General features: G+C 38.9%; 1 protein-coding gene across 1 annotated transcript in view; it reads left to right on the top strand.

Annotated features, from left to right (window-relative positions):
* Positions 1-21,694, top strand: part of AMMECR1 (AMMECR nuclear protein 1) — a gene marked incomplete at its 5' end in the record, with an annotated part of 108,618 nt that overhangs the window by 2,990 nt on the left and 83,934 nt on the right. The gene's annotated exons all lie outside the window — the stretch shown is intronic.

The following is a 21,694-nucleotide window of genomic DNA, read 5'->3' as shown; positions in this document are numbered from 1 at the left end:
TTTTTTTTTTTTTTGGTGCATATACATTAAATCAGCCACACACAAGATACTAAAGATTAACTGACTCTGTAAATGTACTAATTTATAATTCAGCAGCAGCAGCGATGCCAGGCACTCCATAACTCAGATTTGATGGTCTTTGCCTAGAGACAAGTATATGCAAAGGGCTAACGGATATCAATAAGGGCAGTGGCTAAAGTGGAACACATGCTGATTTACAGCAGAACTTGTTCTAGAGGCTGAACATGAGTCAAAAGTATAATTATTTCTTCACTTGAACAATCACAAAATTTGTCCCTCCAATTTTAATGGCATCCTCAGACATACACTACAGTTACTATAAATCAGTTATCGTGCATGAGAACAGTCATGGTAATTAGTGAGTTATATTCTCTTCACCTGACTTTTTTAACTTCATTGTTTCCAATTTTAGCTGAAAATTCAGGAGAAAAAAAATAATCCTGGACTACTCATAAATAGACTACAAGTACCTTTAACTCTCAGTGGCTCCAGTTCCATGCAGTAACTTTCTACACTGCAACAACCTGCTGAGATGGCTGAGCCCTTCAGGAAAATTGAAAGAACAGTCTTATACTTCCTGGCTGTTACTTTGCACCTGACTGATTCTACTAAATCTGGTGGAGGGACTGAGTTCAAAGAGCAAGAAGTGAAAAGCACAAGAATATATTTACAGTGTACCACTAAAGATAAAGATGCCAGAGGCAAGATAGCACTGATGCCACCCTGTAAGTATGACTGAGTCCCTATTTGGGATACTACAAAGTTCTTGTCACCCATGTCCCAGAGAGATGAAAACCTCTCATAACAATGAGCTGGGGCTATTAGTGCTTTTGGTAAAGACACCAGCAGGGAAATGAATTATTTAAGATGTATAACAATGTTGGCCCAAGAACAAACAGACATAAATCAACCATTACAACTAGAATTAGGACAATACACTGCAGCAGTGAGTTGAGAGCAAGAATCCAATCTATCTTTTTTAAGATGGAGCATGATCAATTACCAAAAGCACTGTATGTTTTTGCAAGCTGTTTTCTATGGTTACTGCGCTACCCTTGATTCATGTCAATATAAAGGAGATTAAGAATCAATGCCTGGATGCAATGCCTGGACAAACGGGCAGGTGCTACAATTTACTTTAATAGACATTGCTCCTTTTGATATCACATGTATTTCCATACAAAGACTAAGGTAACACTGGTGTGATAACATCACCCTCTTTAAGACACAAACAAAATTACCACTTTGAGCTAGAGAGGGATGAATGGAGCAAACTTAGTTCATGTTGATATTCTGAAGAATGCAAGAAATCTGTTAAGAGACTGCACAGATTAGGGTATATTGAATGCATTTTATGTGTAAACGAATACTGAAAATTAATTTCACATTGAGATTTTTCCTCTTTCGCTCAAAAGCCAAGTTGAGCATTTAGCCCACCAGCCAGTACTGATTCCACTCCCTCCACTGTACACTGCGGAGGGAGGGGAATACTGAGAGCATGAGACTCGTACTTCCCCAAACCAAAATTAAATTGCATGCCACATGGATGAGAGAGAGAAACTGTAGTGTAGATCTGGACTGATACACTGGTTGATGCCAAAGCAACAGACCTTAAGCAACCAGGCTTAAATTTTTGTCCAAACCAGGTCAGAGCATCATAGCTCAGTTGCTGTGTAAATACTACAGCTGCCATACAGACTGCAGTAGTTAGACTCAGGCACTTCAGAAGTCTTTATGCAGACTGCAGTACCAATAAAGAGAAGGCTCTAAGCAGCCTTCAATGCAAGTCAGCATTTCTCTTGCAGTTAACCTTCAAGTTAACCTTCAGAAATGGATGTCTGTTCTTTACAAACTAACTTTTGAAAGGTATCCTTGCAGAATTTATAACTGAAATTCCATCCCTAAAACTGGAATTAGTCACTGCAAATTCCACAATATTCAAGTACTTATATTATCTTGAGATTGCACGGCAGTGAGCTCCCACAGCAGCAATACAATATATCAAAGAGATCCATTTAAAAATGTCCAAGGCTACATAAAACAAAGCTACAAGAAACAGTTCATCTGCAGTCACTGGGCAATTTTACACAGAATTTTGCACAGAAAATAAATAAATCCACTGGATGAGAAGACTAGATCTCTGGCATTAAAAATACTTAAATTGTTGCCACGTAATAAAAAGACATTGTTGAAATAGGTAAGCTGAATACTTTTAAATGTAACCTGTATAAAGACTTAGTTGAATCGTAAAACTTAAAATTAATATTGCTTAAAACTACTTAGGAAAGAAAACAAACAGTTGTCATTACAGCTTCATGAATTCAGTGATAATGCTTTGCAGACTGCAGGATAGTAACCCTCTCTGATACAGCCTTTTGCATTTCTAAACACTGGCTCCAGTTAAACACAGCTGTGAAAGACTCCTTAACTTCCCCATCACATCTGCCAACCTTTCTTTAGTCAGCTCTGGTGGACATTTCTTTAACTTTGCTGATTCTTGATTGACTTTGGTTTCAGTACATATGATGATCAGGCCAGCAATCCTAAGGAAAACTATTAGCAAATGCATCTAAAAATGTGCTCATTCTTGAAAAGCCTAAACCAGTAAGGCGAGCCACCAGCAGATACAAATGACACACTGCAGATCCCAACTCCAACCTCTCCTGGTTAGGCAACACCATTTCCTCTACCACCACCTGTTAGAGACCACAGCCACTAACTTTACCTAAAGCGAGATACAATATACAAACTCAGAGAATACAGTATTTGAATGCACCAACCATCTACTAAATGTAAATACTACTTTTAACAAGGATAAAAAATGAAGGAAAAATTCTGTTCTCACAAACACCGTTTCACATTTACCCTGAATAGGTTATGATGTGACCGTATGTTGATGCCAGACACAGTATTCACCTTTCAGTCCTCAAAAGCCAAAGGCATAAAAAGGCTCAAATGAAACATTTTTCTGTTTGCAAAGGAAAAACAGGCCTCAGCTGGAAAAGAGGAAAGAGATTATTACCATTAAGTATGAGAAGGCCTTCAGATATGACAGTGACCTAGTCATATAGATATATATATATCTAGTAATTTGACCACTTCAGTGTTAGATGGAAGCAAGCAGTATTTCAGCCCTGCAGAGCATGCTGATAGCACACAAGCTTCAAATTTAGTTCTTTCACGTAGTTTGTCTGTGCTGGTATTATTAATAGGCACACTAAAATGGGAACTTCATCCTGGCTCAGCTTTGACTCATTGAATGGCCTTGGGCGTCACATAACCTCTGTCTCCAGTTCTCTATCTACATAATGTGTTTGTCTATTTAGTGACTTTACAGAATCACGGGGAAAACAAATGAGCCACTTCACAGAATTTTTAGATGGCAGAACACTGGCTTCCTGTATAATCTCCATGCATTTTTATAAAGCTTTCCCTGAATTTTAACATAAACCTGGCTTTTTCATCAAGGCAACCAAACTGTTTAAACAGAAGGAGGAACTATTTTAAACTTCCAAATTAAGTATCCTAAGATTAGTAACTTGTAGTATGAAAATGGAACCAGGGCTGCACAAAGCTTGGAGTCTCACAGTCCCAAATATCTTTATTCGATGATGCTTATAAAGATCTTCACTGTCCAGGGGAAAGGGAAGACAGAAGGAATCTTCGCTTCCCACCTTGAGATGAAATAACAGATAATGTGGACAGTATAATCTGCACTGTTCCTGGGCATACCAGATGGAAGAATCTGTCAAACACTCTCAGTTCGGAAACTGGCGGTGACAAGAGCTATATTATTTTGGAATCTGAACTGGCTCTGAGTGCAGGACAATCAGATTCATTTGACTGCACCAGAGGACGTAAATCCTCAGTGTAGCTGAGATGATTTGCCTAAACGTAATTGAGTTAGCTATAATCTTAGTTACATATTTTCCAATTTTCCACTAAAACTATTCAATTTTTTTTAGCCTTCTGTACATTGTGACTTTCTGCTCTGAGTTTGGTCCTCTCTGTCTTAGAAAAAGACCCCTTCCCCACAAGGAATGCCCTCAGAGGACTTTTAAGACATTGACGTGCAGTACTCAAATGTTCATTAATTTCTAATGTGAGCCTGAAGGAGATGCAAAAATAAATTATAGAGTCATCTGATACCAATTTAAAATGGAAAGATGGACAAAGCAAGCACAAAAATTGCCAAAAGTTGAGTAGTTCAACAGTGACGCCAGGAGATAATCTCCACGCTGCAGCTTTACAAAGCCCAGGCATTGGGCTAACCCCTGCTGCCTCCATGGGAACTGGGGACTGAACCTTGTCAAGGTGGTATTCTTTGGATGCTCACTCATCCACCATTTTCTTATTTTTTTCTTATGACTTGGTTTCCTCTTTAATTGCATTAGAGTCTAGATCCAAAAGGAACGGATGGCAAAGTAAAAGGATATTTGTAAGCATGGTGTACCTGAGACGTATGTTGAACAGTGGTACCTGTAATAACTGAGCTGTGAATTGTGGCCCAAATTTACGTCCTCTCAACTATGCCAACCTGCAGCATGGCTCTCGAGACAGCAGAGGGAATAGCCAATGCTGTTCCGTTTCTAACTGTGTCACTACAAAGCAGTGAGGAACAATAACGCATCACCCAAATAGGGTTGCATGTAGGTATGTATGAAAACATAACAGATGCCTGGAATTGGAAGTGCCTTGTCCATTCCAAAGAAAAAAAGAATTTAGAGCTCTGATCTAGCTCACAGCTTGTGTTCTCATGGAACTTGGCAGCAGAACAAGGGGAAAAAAAAAAAAAAACTCTAAAACTGAACTATTCACTAATAATTAAAAAAAAATATTATGACATAACTACAAATGTTATGATATATATAGTCTGACCATGCTATCAGAGGACAAAAGTTCAAATGAGGATGCAAAAAACCAAGATCTATATATTCCCAGTATATACTGGCACTATTCCTGTTGACTTCAGTGGGATATTTACTTGTTCACACCAGTTCTAATTTTGGGTTAGCATCTTTCTAATTATTACACCAATACACCATGAGTTACACCAGCCTAAAAACTACTTACTCTTAAATCTAAAGCAAGCTTCTCTCAGAAGCTGAGGGAAAGGCATATTTTCATATAAGTATTTGTATTTGGACAGAACTTTTAGATATACTGTTATTGAAGCAACTTACCAATATAAAGAGAAAACATTCTTAAAAAAAATCAAAATATAAAAGCCTCAGAGGCAGAGCAGCAAGAGCAGTTCATCTACATGACTATTTGATATCCAGATAACTGGAAAACAACTTGAAAGTTACTTAATGGCTGAGAAAAATAAAGTCTAACATAAAATTTGATGGCAATGGCTCCAAATGTGAGATGGAAATGGGCACAAATCCTTAGAAAAAAGAGACTGAAAGACAACGGGAAATACAGGTACATAGAGCCCCCCCTGCCGACAGGGGCACCGTAGAGTGCTGCACGTATACAGAGGAAAGGAGTTCCTCAAATAGAGAGTACTGAGGAAGGAACAGGCAGAGCCTTAGAGACATGTAATCTACTTGCTTTGTATAGCAACAATAACGAATGCAAACACGAAATTTGAATGAAATGTTTCTTCTTTCTGTTTTGCAGAAAATGAGATTTTGTTTCCATTGTGATGCAATCAAAAGCAAGTTTCAAAACTGCGAAATTTCCTGAGGAAGGGAAATTTTGAGTTGTGCTCTGCTAAATAGCCTTGTTAGTGTGAATTGCAATAAAAACCAAAAAGATACTCCACCCTACTGTGAGACAAACTGCAACAGCAACAAGGCTGGAGGATCAGTAGTAGCCCACAGCTAAACCAAAAGTATTGCAACAGCAAGTTCTTGATCCTGGAGGAACCACTTTGCCATAGGTAGGGCTATCTACCTGCTGTGATGAGAAAGCACATATTTAGATACTTTACTGCATTATCTGAGGGCTTTTGCCACAGGGCAGCTCTGTGAGGGAAAAAATGAAGACAGAACTGAAGCAGCCAAGTGGTCCATTATGTCTTCTCAGCAGACAAAGCAGTGAATCATTTATGATTAGCGTGATAAGCAAAACCACTAGTTTAGGAGCTTAGCTATAAATACATTTTTTGATGTGGTTATTGATTTACCATTTAATGATGGTTGGTTAAAAGATGAGGTTGCCCAAGATCTGCATCCATTACCATTAAGGGACAAGCGCTTAGGACTTGGGGATAATTGCTGTTTATTGACTTTGACATATTGCATACGTATTGTGGACATAATTCACTGACTCGATTAGGTCAGGGTGTATAGTTCAAAACTCTGTACGAATGTCAGACAAGCGAAATCCCTGAATCAGTGTTTTATATATTAAAATATATATAAAAAAAATACAAGTTATATAAAAGCATAGGACTGGAAGAGTACTTTGTGAACTGCTAGTTTAATTTTAATAATGATCAACAACATTTTCATCTGCTGTAACTATTGCTTCACATGGAAAAGAAAACGACTTGACTAGGCTCCATTGCCTAAATGGCACTGCAAGTTTCTGCCACTAGAGTGTGTCAAGGCATATGTGAAGACTAAACCTCTTCATACTCAGCATCATTGAATTCAAACTGCTACCATACACAGGACAAAGTTAAGCAGTATGAATGTACTATTTTTATCGTTTCCTGCTTGACTGCTAGAACTTGTCTTAAAGGTTATACTGTTGGGAAAAGGTCTCATCCCATTACTCTGCTTGTGCTGGACACAGGGATTTTGATATGAATACTGAATAACACAGGCGTCCAGAACCAGCCCAGCCAATTTTAAGATTCATTGCATTATGCCTATGTTTTCAGTTCAATGTCAATGAAATATCCCTTCCAGAATAAGGCTCTTACTTTGGAGCCATATAATAAATAACCCTGTTATTTTGTATTGAAAAGTTAGCCCAACCAGCCAATATAACTAAATCTGGTACTCTGTTTCTCTTGATGCTAGACATGTACAGTTGAACAGCTGCATGGAAAATTTGCAACAGACAAAAAGAAAACAACAAAAACAACAACAACAAAAAACACATACCTATGCACAAACTGAAAATCTGATGTTTTGCTGAGAATGTAGATGTTCTTCTGTATCTAAGTAAAGCAGTTTGAAGAGAATCTATAAAAGCCCCCCTCTTTTATAGTAGAAAAAAAATCAGAACAGTTAAAATTAGAAATGCGTAGGCATAAAGCATTGCCAGGATCAAACAGAATATGTCGAAATATACACATTTGGAAATGCTAAAAATCAGGTTCTGCCTCCATACTTTGCAGAATGAAGGCTTGGCCCCTTCTCCATCTGCAAAACTGCACCAACAGCACTCCCTTCTCTCTTTTTGCTCATTTTTTTCTCTTCAGATTGCAAACTTTTATTAGCTGTGTTGATCACACAGGCTACATCTCAGTAACAGTTTCTCAATATCCATAGTGCCTTCCTCTCGGTGAAGATTTTAGCTACTAGATCAGCCCTATGAAGTATTCTTTAAAATACATCAAACAGTAACAGCAAAACCCCATTGTATGAGTAGACAGGAATCTATGGGACAAGACGCAGATTTAGAGTCACATGCGTCTTCAAGTGGTTTTCTGACTGGAGACATGCAGCAGCAGTTTCATTCCCTATCTACTTCCCTTAGGAAAGGTCTCCTGAGCCTCCTGAGCCTTTCCTTTCCTGGAAACTATCTGCTTTCTGAGCTTCCAAAGGCCCACAGCATTGTGGTGACAATGATGACTGAGCAAAAGTCTTCCTAAAATCTGAAAGGATCCTTCCAAGTCAGCCATGCAGGGTCAATATTTAAAAACAAAACAAAACAAAAAAGTAGATGAACCCCTGATCTGAAGATTTAGACTTTGAATTGCCCAGATCAGCCTGAGAAAAAGGGGGAGTCTGACTGGGCATGTGGAGTTCTCATCCAGTGACTACCTGAAAATGGTGTTACATGCTGCATTTATTGGAAACGAGCTGGGGCTGACTAGGGAAGAAGGAAGGTGAAAGAGAAGAACAAGAACACAAAGCATAAGGGAAAGCTCTGTGACTGATAAGGTGACATTTACCCCGTGTGTGCTGAGCTGTGCAGCCTGATGAGTTCACAAGCCCTTGCACACCACAGCTTCATCCCAAAGAACAGGAGTCGAGCCCAGGCAGGGTAAGCCACAAGGCTCATGCTCTCACACATGGTCACACTTTCTCCTGGTGAGCAGAAGAGAGGAGCCGTGTCCTTACACCCTAACAGAGGTGTAAACAAACGACTTTTCACAAGTCACCTGAATATTATCAGGATAGTGTCTCCTTGGAACAATAAGTATTTTTTAAATTTATACTAATTTTGAAGTGGAAAATGGGAATTCAAAGATTAAAAGTTTCTTTTTATATGTGTTAAAAATTTTCCTCTAAAAACTTTAAATTTTTTTTTTTCTATTATTTCACTTGAATTTATTTTTCTAGTTCAACCCAATCTCAAAAATGGTCCCAGTGCTTTCAAAACTCTGTTTTGCTAGGAATTTAAAAACCATTGCAAATTTTTGTCCAGTTATTTTCCTAAATTCAAGCCATGTTTATAATCATGGGAAAGGAAATATTCAAGAGGCTTTCCAACCTTCCTGCCTCCTGCCACCATTTTCTAGGTGATGTTGCTTGCGTCCCTTCCCAGTGGCATCTCTGCCTTGCTATGGCGGGGCCCCTCATTAACCATTTTCTAGGACTGGAGTGTGAAGGCCAGAAAGGGAACTTACTGCTTTTACAAAGAGGGGAGAGCAGCCAGGAGAAGGTATTTAAATTATGTTCTGAGGCAGAACAAAGTTGATTTATGTCAGGGATTATTTTTATCTCTCCAGTCAAGTAGAAGCTATGCAGCGAGGTCTGCATGGGTGCAGACACGCAGCACGGTTTCATACCAGACAGACTCTGATGGCGTTTGAAAATAAAGCAAACTGGGCTGCAGGAGGACCTCTGCCCTGCCGCAGACCTTCACGCAGCTCTCCGCAGGGAAGTTTCCCAGGCCAGCCCCAGGAGGTGGCTCGGAGCTCAGGTAGGACCAGGTCTGCCCAGCTTGCACCGCCCAGGCAGCCACACGCTGCTTGCAAGTTGCCAGCGGAGAAGTTCCATGGAGGAAGAAGAGTGTCACATCAGGCTCCTGGATTTACCACACCACACCTGGCCTGGCTCAACAGAAAAATGGGGTGGACGTGCCATGTTCTTCATTCTCATACTAATGCTAAACACATCTGAGATCAGAATAGCTCAACTGTGAACGCCTGGGATCTTTCCCCTGCTTTTGAGGTTGGTTCAGACACAGGAAAGGATGCGTTCATCTGAAGCCCACCACCGTCAGCAGGAACCTTCCCATTGATTTAAAGAGTCTGCATCAAATCCTAACAGAGTACCTCTGCAGAATAACAAAAGGGGGAAATAAAAACAAAACAAGCAATCAAAGAAACAAACAAAAATCAAATAAACAAAACAGTGAAACTACCTCTGGAAGAGGAAAAAAAAAAATTTCCTCAAGATTTTTTTCATTGAAAAAAGACATCGTACTTACAAAGTGCTTAATATATAAAGGCGTGAACTACATTGCCTGAAAGGACATGACTTAATATTTTGCATTTAATTGTCAGGGGTAGAGGAGAAAAATCAGTAAAAAAATTGCTAGAATAAAAAAATAGAGGATATTCCCAAGCAGTATACTGAAATAAATAAATTATGTGGATTTTAAAATTCTCTTGCAGTATTTGAAATAGAAACATCGCAACACGTTTTCAGTGCTTGAAAGCCAGAACAAGTTCCTAATAAAATAACACAGAGCTACATTTTCCTGTACCACCAAGCATACAGGCAGTGACGTGCAAGCTCATAAATAAGAAATTTAAATGCATTTGTATGTTAATAAATGTAATGAGATATATGAAAATTAATCATCTGGTGAATACAGTTCATAAATTACAGAGAGTAAGGAACTAATTGGATTCTCCTCATCTTGTCTGTTGCCTATGAGCCACATATCGAAGGTTCCCTAGAACTGAGAAAAATAATACAGCTGGAAAAGGAAGGATTTCTATCCAGATGCAGTAGTTTGAACTTCATGGTGAGGAGCTTTGTATGCTTTCTCTTTTCAAATTTTGCAAGTAAAAATACCACTTATTTTACAAGACCTCCATCCTTTTGAACAAACACCATTCTGAATCAGTGAGGTATGTTACAAAAAAAGTTAATTATCAAAAGAGTAGCTAAAAGGAGCAGCTCTTACATTAACTATACACTTGAATGTCTTGGAGATTTCAGAGAGCACATCATCACAAGAGCTAAGATGTGATTTTACATTTAATCAACTGTAGAAATGCAACAGATATATGTATTTTCCTAATGAACCTATCTCTGAGTTCTTGGCGTCTTGAATCAGAGCAGCAAAGAGCACTAGGACACAAGATGGGGTAAAGCAAAAATAAAAAATGAAAAAGGTAACATTTCTATTCACGCTTCCTTTTAGATACATGCTATATACATATTACATTCACAAGATTTATTCCTTTCTTGGCATGGATTTTTATGGCAACATTACTTGTAAGTAGAACAGAAAGATCATAACATATTTTTTAGGTTTAACAAATACAAATAATGTTCTGCCTACTAAAATTCAAAGATTTCTTTGAGTCCTATGCTATATTTGCTTATCTTTTTCCCCATTATGAGAGGAATCACATATCATTCCTAGGAGATAATGAGATCTAATAAGAGTAGATGAAATTTGCACAGCAGTTTGCAAGAAACAGAACTATTTTTTAATCTCCACTTTACATAAACAAAGCTGATAATAGCAAACCTTCTGGAGAATGAATTATTATCAATTAGCCCTAATGTGGGTAGTGTATGCTATAGGAACATTTCAGTGGTAGACAAATGCAATTTGAGAGAGGTTTGTTCTCTAGCAGTAAAATAACAGGCTGAGGTCACTAAACAAACGTTTGAAATGCAGTGTATTATTACTATTTCAATCACTGCCAATTGCCTTTACTTACTCTAATTACTGTTTCATTAGATTTAGAACAAACATGTTTTGCTATATGCTGCAGGACAACATAGCACAAATTAAGGTGATTCAGATTGAGACTTGTCATATTGTAAGCACATTCTGAAGCCAAGTCTCTAAATCTAATATATATAATCCAAATACCACCACAATTGTACCTGTTTCCTGCAAAAAATAAAGTGAATCTTCTATGAATATTCTAAGTAATAATTTCTTTCTAACACTACTCCTTTCCTAATTTTCCAAAAGGTGTCTTTGTGAACACAGTTGTCAGATTTTATTAGAAGTAACTAATTAAGAGCTGTCTACAAGCTTCATGGAAGGGATTCCCTTTTTCACAGAAGGGAGATGCAATAGGCCACCCTGATTTACCCAAATATTGACAATCATAAATACACTGAAATATTAAATGATGTATAAGCAAGTAACTACCTTTCTGAAAGATGATAGATATTTTAGAATGGAAACATTGAAAGTTTCATCACAAATGAATTCATAATGCACTGGTTTTGAACAAAACCAAAACCCAGCAAACCACCAGACTTCTTACTTATCTTTTAAGGAAAAGAAATGTGTATGTAGGATAGTTAGCATGAATAGCTATTGTTATCTCCTTGGTCTTGGAAACTGTGAATGTATGAATACAACAGTTCACATACCCCTTCCTTCATACATAGCAGATAGAACAGGTTTCCTGCATTGTCCTCATGAGGCCTTTAAGACTTGAAACTCTGCATTAAGGCAATAACTGTAATCAAACCACATGCTTCAGTCAGTAATTCACAGGACTCAGGAAATAGTTTCCCTGATGCATGATTTCTTTTTATCTGTTGGGTTTAATTATGGGCATTTTTCTTTTTCATCTGAAGCATCTGCTCGGCCCTAGCTGTCTGTACCAGATAAAGTCAGAAGTTCAAACGAATACTGACAATAGACCTTTAAAATTAAAAGCAATGTAATTCAGCAATGTATAAATCATATTCCTCCACTGGCAGCTTTGCAACTGTTAAAGCACAGCTGGCAATTCTTGTTCCAGTACAGAAATAAATCATTCAATCTTCATTTAATGGTTTCTCAAATAATTCTACAAACTTTGTGTAGCCCAAACAGCTTTTCTGATCATTTTCCCTATTAGTAAAAGCTACATAAACAGTACTGGAAAAAAAAAAAAAAAAAAAAAAAAGTACTACTATGTTAGAGAATTCAGTTTTGGCTAATATATTTGTAGTCCTTGTGCGCCCTTTCATGACTCCACTGCAGGGCCCTAACACCACAATCCTCTGACCCTTGCCTCTGTGCATCCTTCCTACTCCGCAATTTTTGTGTTTACAGCCCCTTTTCTTAAGCACACAGCCTAGGTTGGTCACAGAGTCCACTCACCTCATGATGGACTGCAGCTTCAGGCCACTGCAGACCTCTGAGTGAAGTACAAATACGATCCCATTTGATATGGCTGCTTCACTTTGTGATGTAGGTATGACCACACAGTTCATGGTGACATAGCTGTGTTAGGGCTTGGGCTGCTGCTAGGGAGACAGGAACGTGAGAAAACATGGTAACATGGGCAATGTGACTTCAGTATCTATATGTGCACAAGGTCTTTCACACATTTCCTTACCTCTGGATGACATCAGTCATGTACACAGCATTACTTCCCTATTCCTTGGAAAAAAACAAAGAAAAAAAAAAGTTTTTTGACCTTTGGGGTCAAAATTCATACAGAAAACCCAAATCTTCTTTACTCCACCTTCAAAAAGACTATCAAGATGACATGTATGATTTGGCAGGCAAGAATCCTGCAACTCTTTAGTGTCCATGGCTCTTAAAACACCCTTCATTTAAACTATTTCTGATCCCTTTTCTGTTTATGCCCTTGGTAGAGGTAGTTCAAAGAAAGCACTTTCCTTATGCCCTTCTTTTCTGCAAGTTCTCTGTGTTATCCTCCGAATTCTTGTTCTCAGCATCTCTCACTTCCCTCTCTGCCTGGCAGACAAGGTAACCTTTAGGGACCCTTTTGCTCTTAGAGTCACCACAGGGCAAGGGTTACAATTCGTACAAGGGCTGTCTCCTGCCAGGCTGTCAGCAAAATGCTAATGTGGCGGCCTGGCAAGTATTTGAGAACATCACTTCTAGCAAAATAACTGTCCTGAGTAGTATTTGTCATATACACAGCTGCCTATCCCACAGAAAAAAAAAAAAAAGAGCCCTGCAAAATTCAAGTCTAATAAATTTTCAAACAAGATGCCCATAGGAACTTAGGACATGAGTACATGTCAGTAGCCATATGCACTGAAATCCTCTTCATACGCGTACCCAGTATAATGGTTTCATGCACCATATATCTAATCCATAGTCTCTGCTTCAGAAGGACCCGCTATAAATTTCAGAATTAATTCAAACATTAAACAGAATATAGGTCTTCATTACTTTGGTTAACGAGCAGTTAAAGAACATGGCAAATGACCAAATCATCAGCCTGCCATTCAGTTTCAGCTATATGCTGTGCTACCATTTCATTTCAGGTTCTTCAAAGCCCTGCAGCTGAACTACAGCCGGGTATTTAATGCAGAATTATATCTTTTGGGGGAATGTGTTATTTTTAAATGCCTAATAATTATGAATTCATTTGCCATTCTTTTTATAAGCAGGAGATCATAATGAACTCATCTGTTATTCATGTGAATGTCAAATGAGTTCCCACAGGAGTTTTATTCTAATTCACTATTAGTTAGTGGACTCATAAAATAAAACGCTATCCATTTTCCACTCTGAATATCTAACACTTGGTAATTGTTCATCAAAGGGCAAATGCAATATTTTTCTTTGATAACTTTCAGTTCTGATTTAACCAGGTAAAAAAAATGGGTTTAAAGTAAATGTACCTTCAGAAGCAGTTAAAAGTAGATTTGGTACACTGTGAATCTGTCATTTTAGACGCAGCGCGTGAGATCACGAGCTAGTATTTAAAAATGTAGATGTATTGTACTATAACCATACACTCTTGAACTATAGGCATTTAACATAAAAAGACAAGCTACATAATAAATCACACTCTACCCCAATATATAACGCCTAATGATAGCTCAATGAAAGGCACACTTTCAGTATTCATGAGATGATCACAACAATTTTCATGCATCTGTTCTATTGTGGTTAAAAATGCAGAGGTAGAATACTTACAGGTGACTGTGGGATTTGAATGTGATGACACTGGGCAGTGGGACTTTGACCTGTGAAAACAAATACAAACTTAGCAATAGAAAAACAGGGAGAAATCAGACTTTGATTATTTTTCAGAGTTAAATAGGTGTTTTTTTAAAGATTTTTTTTTCTAAGCCCCTATTTTAAAGTGAATGTTAGTTGTACAGACCTAGCCCATGAAGTAATACCCCTGAAATGTTTCAGCAACCGTCCCTTAGATCACTTCCTACACTAGACTTCCCCTCATTTTATTGCAGTATGTCACAATGACTCTTCCAATACATAAAAATGCTATAGAGAAATGTTAACCAAAATGAGTAAACTATTAGAAAGATGTATTTCAAATGGAATAGTAACAGCTGTAGAAGCCCAGTTTTAACTGAAACACTAGACAAGTATATTTCAACGTTGACATTAAAACTCACAGGCAGATGAGTGCTTTTTTTAAGCTGAATTAACATAAGGATAGGTTTGTAGTGTTAATGACTGTCTCAATCACTTCTGCACGGAAATGGTCATTTCCTCAAATCAAATGCTCAGTGCTTATACAAAAATAAGTTACCTCTGTGCAATCTCTGGCAGTCAGTAGGTGATTAGAATATGAAGCATGAAGAAACTGTTGAGAACAGGCACGCAAACCAAGTTTGGTGTGTTCATATGTGGGTATCCATATAGATACCGTTTTCCTTGAGACCAGAGGATAGCTCAAGAGACCTAGGAACAGACAAGTCGTTCATCAATTTACAGTGAGAACCTACAGGTTTAAAAGGCCTGGTGTAGAACTCATTGTTCTGTAACAATAAAATTCTATTGACTTCATTGGAGTAATTTGATTTGTACATATCTGAAAGGAGAACTGACATTTGCAATAGAAAGTACATCAGAAAATGTTACGTTGGAGAACGTGAATGCTGCGGAAAGGAAGCAACAAAATTATGAATAAGGCTGCAGTTCTGTGAGAGACTGGGTGCTACCAATTCTCAGATTAAACTTTATTCAGCAGCTTGAGGCTTACTAGTCTCCTCCAAAGCCATAAGGATGTAATAAAGAATTAATAGCTGGATGCAGTGCACGTGAGTTGTTTGGCTTTTGCTACTGCACTGAAAAAAAGAACAATCTGCAGGACTGAATACTGGAAAGCAGACAGGGTGAGGGTGAGAGGTGACTCCCAAGGCACCATAAGAACCAGCCTCATGGGGCTGCACTGACCAATTGCCAATGATGAAAGTGATGACTGCAATGAGAAAGGTTTTGCCGGAGCCTCGCTGGCTTTTTGCCACAAGAGTTAACATCTGCTACTAATTAGTGTTCTGTATGGATATCTAGGCTCTCTTAAGACAATGAATTTAGCGCTTTCTAGCAGTTAGAGCTTTATAGCACCAAAGTACCATTGCCTTTATGACAAACACTGGCATTTGTCAGTTTGAACCCAGCATACTGGGAACGTTTTTTTCTTTGCACAGAAAAAAATAAATGCACCAGCATGACAAAAATGGTGATTTTATAAAAACAGTCACAGAAAGGAGGATTGACATGATATTCAGCTTGACATGTACAGATCAGAAGCACTGGAAGACAGGAGGTTAAGAAATTTAGGCATTGTATATAAAGGCTGGTAATACATCTAGAGAAACAGGAAAAAATGACATTCAATAATCAGTATGTTACAATAATACTGTAGAAGGAAACACTTATGACTGACATGCATATTTTTTTTAAATGCAGTAGTCTAGTGCAGCTAATGAACATTCTCTTAAAACAATAGCTAAAAGATTTTGTGAGGCATGACTAGAATTGTCTGATATAAAGTGACTAGTGAAGCCCCATCTGGAACAGTGGAAGCAGCTCTTGATCATCTTAAGATCAACGAGTTCCTTTATAGAAGTGAGAATAGTAAAGGGCAAGCAGAAAGATTCACTGATTTTTGGTATTCACAAAGATTAAAGAAAAAAGTTCTTTAGTCTTTGGAGAACAGCATATCTCACTTCTCCGAAAGGCACAGAGAGCTGGCAGCTTCAATGCTATCTCAGCAGTGTAGAATACCAGAGCAAGGGAGCATGAACCTAAGCAAAGAACTTGCCATTAGAGGAATGTAGGTGAAATTCCTTCACACCAAAAGCTAGATAATACATGCAAAAAGATAGCAAAAGCAGCTGTCAGAGTAAATTAAAACACTTCACAAGAAAATTAAATAACATCTGAAAAGGAAGCTCAAGTAGTCTTAAATCAAAAGGGAGACCAAAATTAATGCTTGTTAGCTTCCTTACACAGGAGCATTTTCTGTCATCCGAATCAACTGACACTGTTAACAAATAATTAATGTTGCTAACATTCCCCTCTTTTCTGAAATTTCTGCTCCTTGCATTAACTGAGCTTTTATGTACGTTTCATTTCAGTGTTTTTAGATGAGATGCGAAATCAACTACTGACCACCCGGTTAGAGGTCTAGTACAACTCCTAGAAATGAACAGAAATGTAACTGTGATGTTCTGATCAGATATAATTCTCAGCAATTACATTCTATCCTCCTAAATTATTCAATTAGAAATGAATGATAACTTTCTATCCTTATACACCTCAGCTGCCGTGTCTGATTCGACTGTGGTGAGGTTTCAATAGCGGTGGCTGTATGACTGCATTGGGTAAACAGATACCCACGGATTGTTCTAAATTTACTGATTTTAAACTTTTACAACAAGCACTTTGCACTCTTCATAAAAGAGAAATGCTGTTAATCCATATGCTTGCTCTACAGCAGTGGAAAACATTTTGTGAAGGAGACTAACTACAAACAGCCATGTCAAAAAATATGTCCTAAGGCTTATTATTAATGTATCAGCTAGCATAAATCACTGAAGCTCCACTGACCTCAACGGAACCATGGTGAATTTCCAGTGAGAATACTGCTATGTAAGCTACATAGTCTTTTATCACTGTACAATGGAAAAATACATTTGAAGAGGATAGGACATTGCATTGACGTAGTATTGGAGGAAGAACGCAGCTTCACAAAATTAAGTGAAACGAATTCCATGGAAAAGCTGCTCCTAGTCTCACCTTATTGCAAGTGCTTTGATATTTAGGTTTTTAATTAAATTACTTTCTTGACTCCCTCGACACTTTTAACATTTAACATTTCTGTCTCTAGTTAGAGGACTGCCCAATCCTAGATATATAGAGAAATTACACTTGGAAATCTTTTTTTTGCAAGTCTATGCCCAGTTTTGTAGTGCAAGCTCCATGCACAGATGGTTTAACGGGACCAAACCCTAAATTTGCGTAAGAGTGCAAAATGCCTGTAAAACAATGTTAAGTTTAAAATAACACAGACTAGATTCACAGAGTGGTGATATTGTAACATAGCTCAAAATATGAAACAGGGCCAGGATTCCAGTAACACAACATGAGAGGACCTTTTGTCTGCTGGCTGGTATCACATCCTGAAATGAATTTTTGTACAAGATTTTTTAGGAGAGACTTCAATAGGGGCTTAATATATGGAACAATAGCAGGATATGGCCTCTAACTGGTAAGAACAATTACTGCAAGTTAACTTTATTGGATTTTGTGCACACTTTCTGGCCTAGATTCAGAGCTGCGTCTAATTTCTCATGGGCACAGCTGAGGCAGTGAGCCTACTGAAGAGCAGTGACTATTCTGTCTGCGCAGAATATACCAAGGAAAACTCATATGAGCCTCCAGAGTGTGATAGACCAGTTTGGGAATAATGTGAGAAAGCCAACCAGGCAAAACCACTTTCTTCCTAGCTACACTCATAATGCCTCGGAGGCTGCAGTGCAAGGGGAGAGTTGTCTAGACTGTCTCCACAATGGGTGGGAACTCCCCAGACCAAAGGAATTCTCAGAATGTAAATCTTCCAGTTTTATGGCAGACCCATCCAAAAAAAGATCATTATGATGGGAAGCTACAAAGATAGAATTTAACCTCTGAATTTTGGGGAATGTAAGTACAGACTCTTCTCTAGAATAATATCCTCCACAATAAAACTAACAACTTCACAGAGATTCTGACCATGTACGTCGCGCACTTTTTGGGAGTTCATTTTTACAGAACAAACTGTGGTATAATGTTTCCCTTAGTTCTAAGAAAGTGGAAAATGATATATTTGGAAAAGAGGACTTTCTTTCCATTTCCCTTTCTTTCATTCCCTAGTTCTGACTTTTCTACAATCTTAAGTATAAACTACTTTTCTTCACTTTCAAGGCTGTCCATCTACCTTCTCTCATTCATATCTTTCCTCCACTGGCCTTCATCACCTATTATTTAAAACTCAAAAGCCTCTAATTTCCGACAGTTTCCCCATAAATATGTGCAATGTCACATTGGGCTGCATTTTCTCATTTTTCCACAGCACTGTTTAAGCTGCTCAAGGTTTTTTTTCTCAGTTTTGTACAGTCCCCCCCCCAGAATAGACCCACACAGATTTTCGGGCAGCCCTCTGATATAGCGGACTGGAGAACTGATTTGGCTGAAATATAATCAAGGGAAAAGAATAATTGTTTTTCAGTTTCATCTTCTGCCTCACATCTGCCCAAACAGCTGCACGGACACAGCAGAATGGGTGGGACAGGAAAAAGAACAATCAGCTGAGGTAGAGCTGCTTAAACCAACATTACTACTACTGCAGAAATGCACAAAGAACCACAGCCTAAACGTGCTATTTTAAGTACCCTTTTAAATCTCTCACCTGTCACAGTGCCTATTAAAAGAATGGATACTAATAAGGCAAGGATTATATCAGTCCTGCTTACAGTGCAGCCCAGTTTTGGCTCATTGTTTCCTTGTTCTCGTTGTTCTTGACTAGTAATTAGGTTGTAAGATACTCACAACACAGATACTCTTTTGTACCAAAAGAGTATCAAAAGATACTCTTTTGGCCTGCTTGAGAGCTACCTGACTCCCACTACAGTCAGTGCAAATTTTACCTTGGATTCAGAAGGATCACACCCAGTAAGACACTGTTTCCCCCAGATACCAGCCAATCTGTTTGGATTTTTGTTTGTTTGTTTAAGAAGGGCAATCCTTCAGAGCAGGTTTGGATCACTGTGAAATACCTTTCTACAAGTAGTATTATATTTCTTATCACCGTGTCCATAACAGCACTTGACAAGAATTTTAATTGAAAACTAATTTAAATCTCTCACTTGTAACAAGAGACAATTTTAAAATCACTGGGACTTTAGAACATAAAGTGAGCAAGAGTGCTACACAGCTGGAGTCTGAAAGAAGAGCTACATCACACAGAAATTAAACTGATTTAATTGCACTACCATCCTAGACTCCACTCAGACTGTTAGGATTTTTTTATGCTGAATTCATTTAGTGAATTTGACTGCATACGAGGCACAGCACAGTCATCAACCAACAGGAGAAAATCTGCTAAAGTTGGCAAAATATAGAAACGCTCTATAAATGAAGAAACTGAACACATTTAGGGTTCCTTATAATAGGAAATGTAAAGGAACTCAAGCTTTACCTGAAGCCAAGGGGCCAATGAAACAGATGTTGCAGTTAACCAAAGCCATCTCATTCAAAGAATAAACTCTTATTCAAATATAAATGGAAATTTTCCACTGAGTTACAAAAATTGTTTTGTTAATCTACAGTTCTTTCCACTTCAAGATAATGACCAAAATATCATATGATACAGTTGTGTCTTCCTGATTCCACTAAGCAGTAGTTACCGCAGTTGTGTTCATATATTTGCTATTGTCTCAACAAAAGAGAAATTTGGTACGTATTACACTATGCTGAGGAAAAAATAGCACAACTGCTGGTAAGTTTGCAGGCAAATACAGAGAAGAGCATCTGCAGAAGTGGAGGAAGGAAGGTGTTCTTAATGAACGAGTACCGTATTTAATTTAGTCCTTCATTCAGGGAGCACTGCAATACGATATTTAATCAAGATCACTGTGCACTATTGGTACTGCTGATACTGCATGAGGATATCAGTCCTAGCTCTGAGACTTACCCGGAACCTCACAATTGCCTGTCCCAGTGGAGTGACTGATTTGTATTTCTATCCATATCATCAGCTTTTAATTTTTCTTATATTTTTTTTTGTGCATGTTAGTGCTAAAGACCACAGAGCAGTGAAAAACTTAGAAAAAGCCGGAATTCAATACCTGAAGAAACTCTTTTCTCAAAAGCAACAGAAGGTGTCACTGCTAACTGATTTTAAACAAATGAATCCCTCAAGTGGAAGACGCTGCCTTTGTTTTTAGTGAAAGTTGTTTCAGAGAGGGAAACTGGGTTCCACTCTCAAGTATTTACCTGCTCCAAACACAAACATTAAAATTTAAAATACGAAAGACTGCCTTACACCATCGAATTCTTCTCTTTTCTGTTTGCTATTATTCCCTGCAGCTGTTTCACCTCAGGCTATGATTCAAACAGAGAAGTTTCGGCCAGTATTTGGACAGAAGCCCTTGAAGGGCTTTTTAACCAAGTAGTATTAGAGCTCCAGTAACCATTGATTTCCTCCTCAAATCCATAATAACTAAATATCCAGACAGTATTAAGACCATGAGGATGCTGAAGAAACCCTTTACGACCCGAATCTCTGTAGTTTGCGCTTGCAAAACCTTTCTGTAGACCGCGTTTGCAACTAGATAATGACTTTGTGTCTCTCTAAACTTGCAATATTCAGAGAGTTTTAGCTGTACGAGGCAGCCCTCGCTCCCTTGCCTACCTTGATATGGCCGTGCTGCTGTTCTGTGGTACCAGCTGCTATATCCCATGCCAGAGCTAGCCCCATGACACCAGTGGTGTTCTTTTCAAAAACGTATATGTAGGTTGTTAAGTACTTTATGGCCACCGTGAAGTCTCTCAATAAATTCAGACATGTGAGGCTAATATAAAGTCCCCCCCCAGCAGCCTGCCCAGCTTAACTGGGGATGCCTCGAGCCCTGCGGAGCTCCGGCCTTTCCCTCGGGCCTTCCCCTCCCTCGAGGCTCGCCACGAGGCAGCCCGAGCTGCAGGCTCCGGGGCAGTGGAGCCGCCGCTTAGGGGGGTGCGAAGCAATCGCCCAAGCTGCGATGCAAAAACACGCTGTGTGTCTATATAAAATCTAACATCTCAGCCCTCAGAGGGCTGTGCATCCGATAGGTGCATCCCGGCACTCTCCGCAGGGCTCCCCGCCTGCCCGCCCCCTCCCTTCTGCTCCCCAGCCGAAGGCAGCTCAGGTCACTTCAATTATTGAGCAGGGCTCGGAGCCGGCTCGGGGGCTGCGCGGGGGCATTTCCACCTCATTCTGCCAGCACCGGGGCGGAGCCGCTCCGCTGCCCTGACAGAAGGAGGGGGGGGGGGAAGGCGGCTCGGCCCGAGGAGGGGAGGGGGGAAGGCGGCCGGCCGGCTGGCTCGCTCTAACGCCGCTCTCTCTGTCTCTCTGTCTCTCCCTCCTCCT

This window comes from Netta rufina (genome assembly GCF_964035555.1).
Source record: "Netta rufina genome assembly, chromosome: 12".
NCBI lineage: Eukaryota > Metazoa > Chordata > Aves > Anseriformes > Anatidae > Netta > Netta rufina.
The sequence above is the reverse complement of the archived record's forward strand: the minus strand, read 5'-3'. Positions and strand labels throughout refer to the sequence as shown.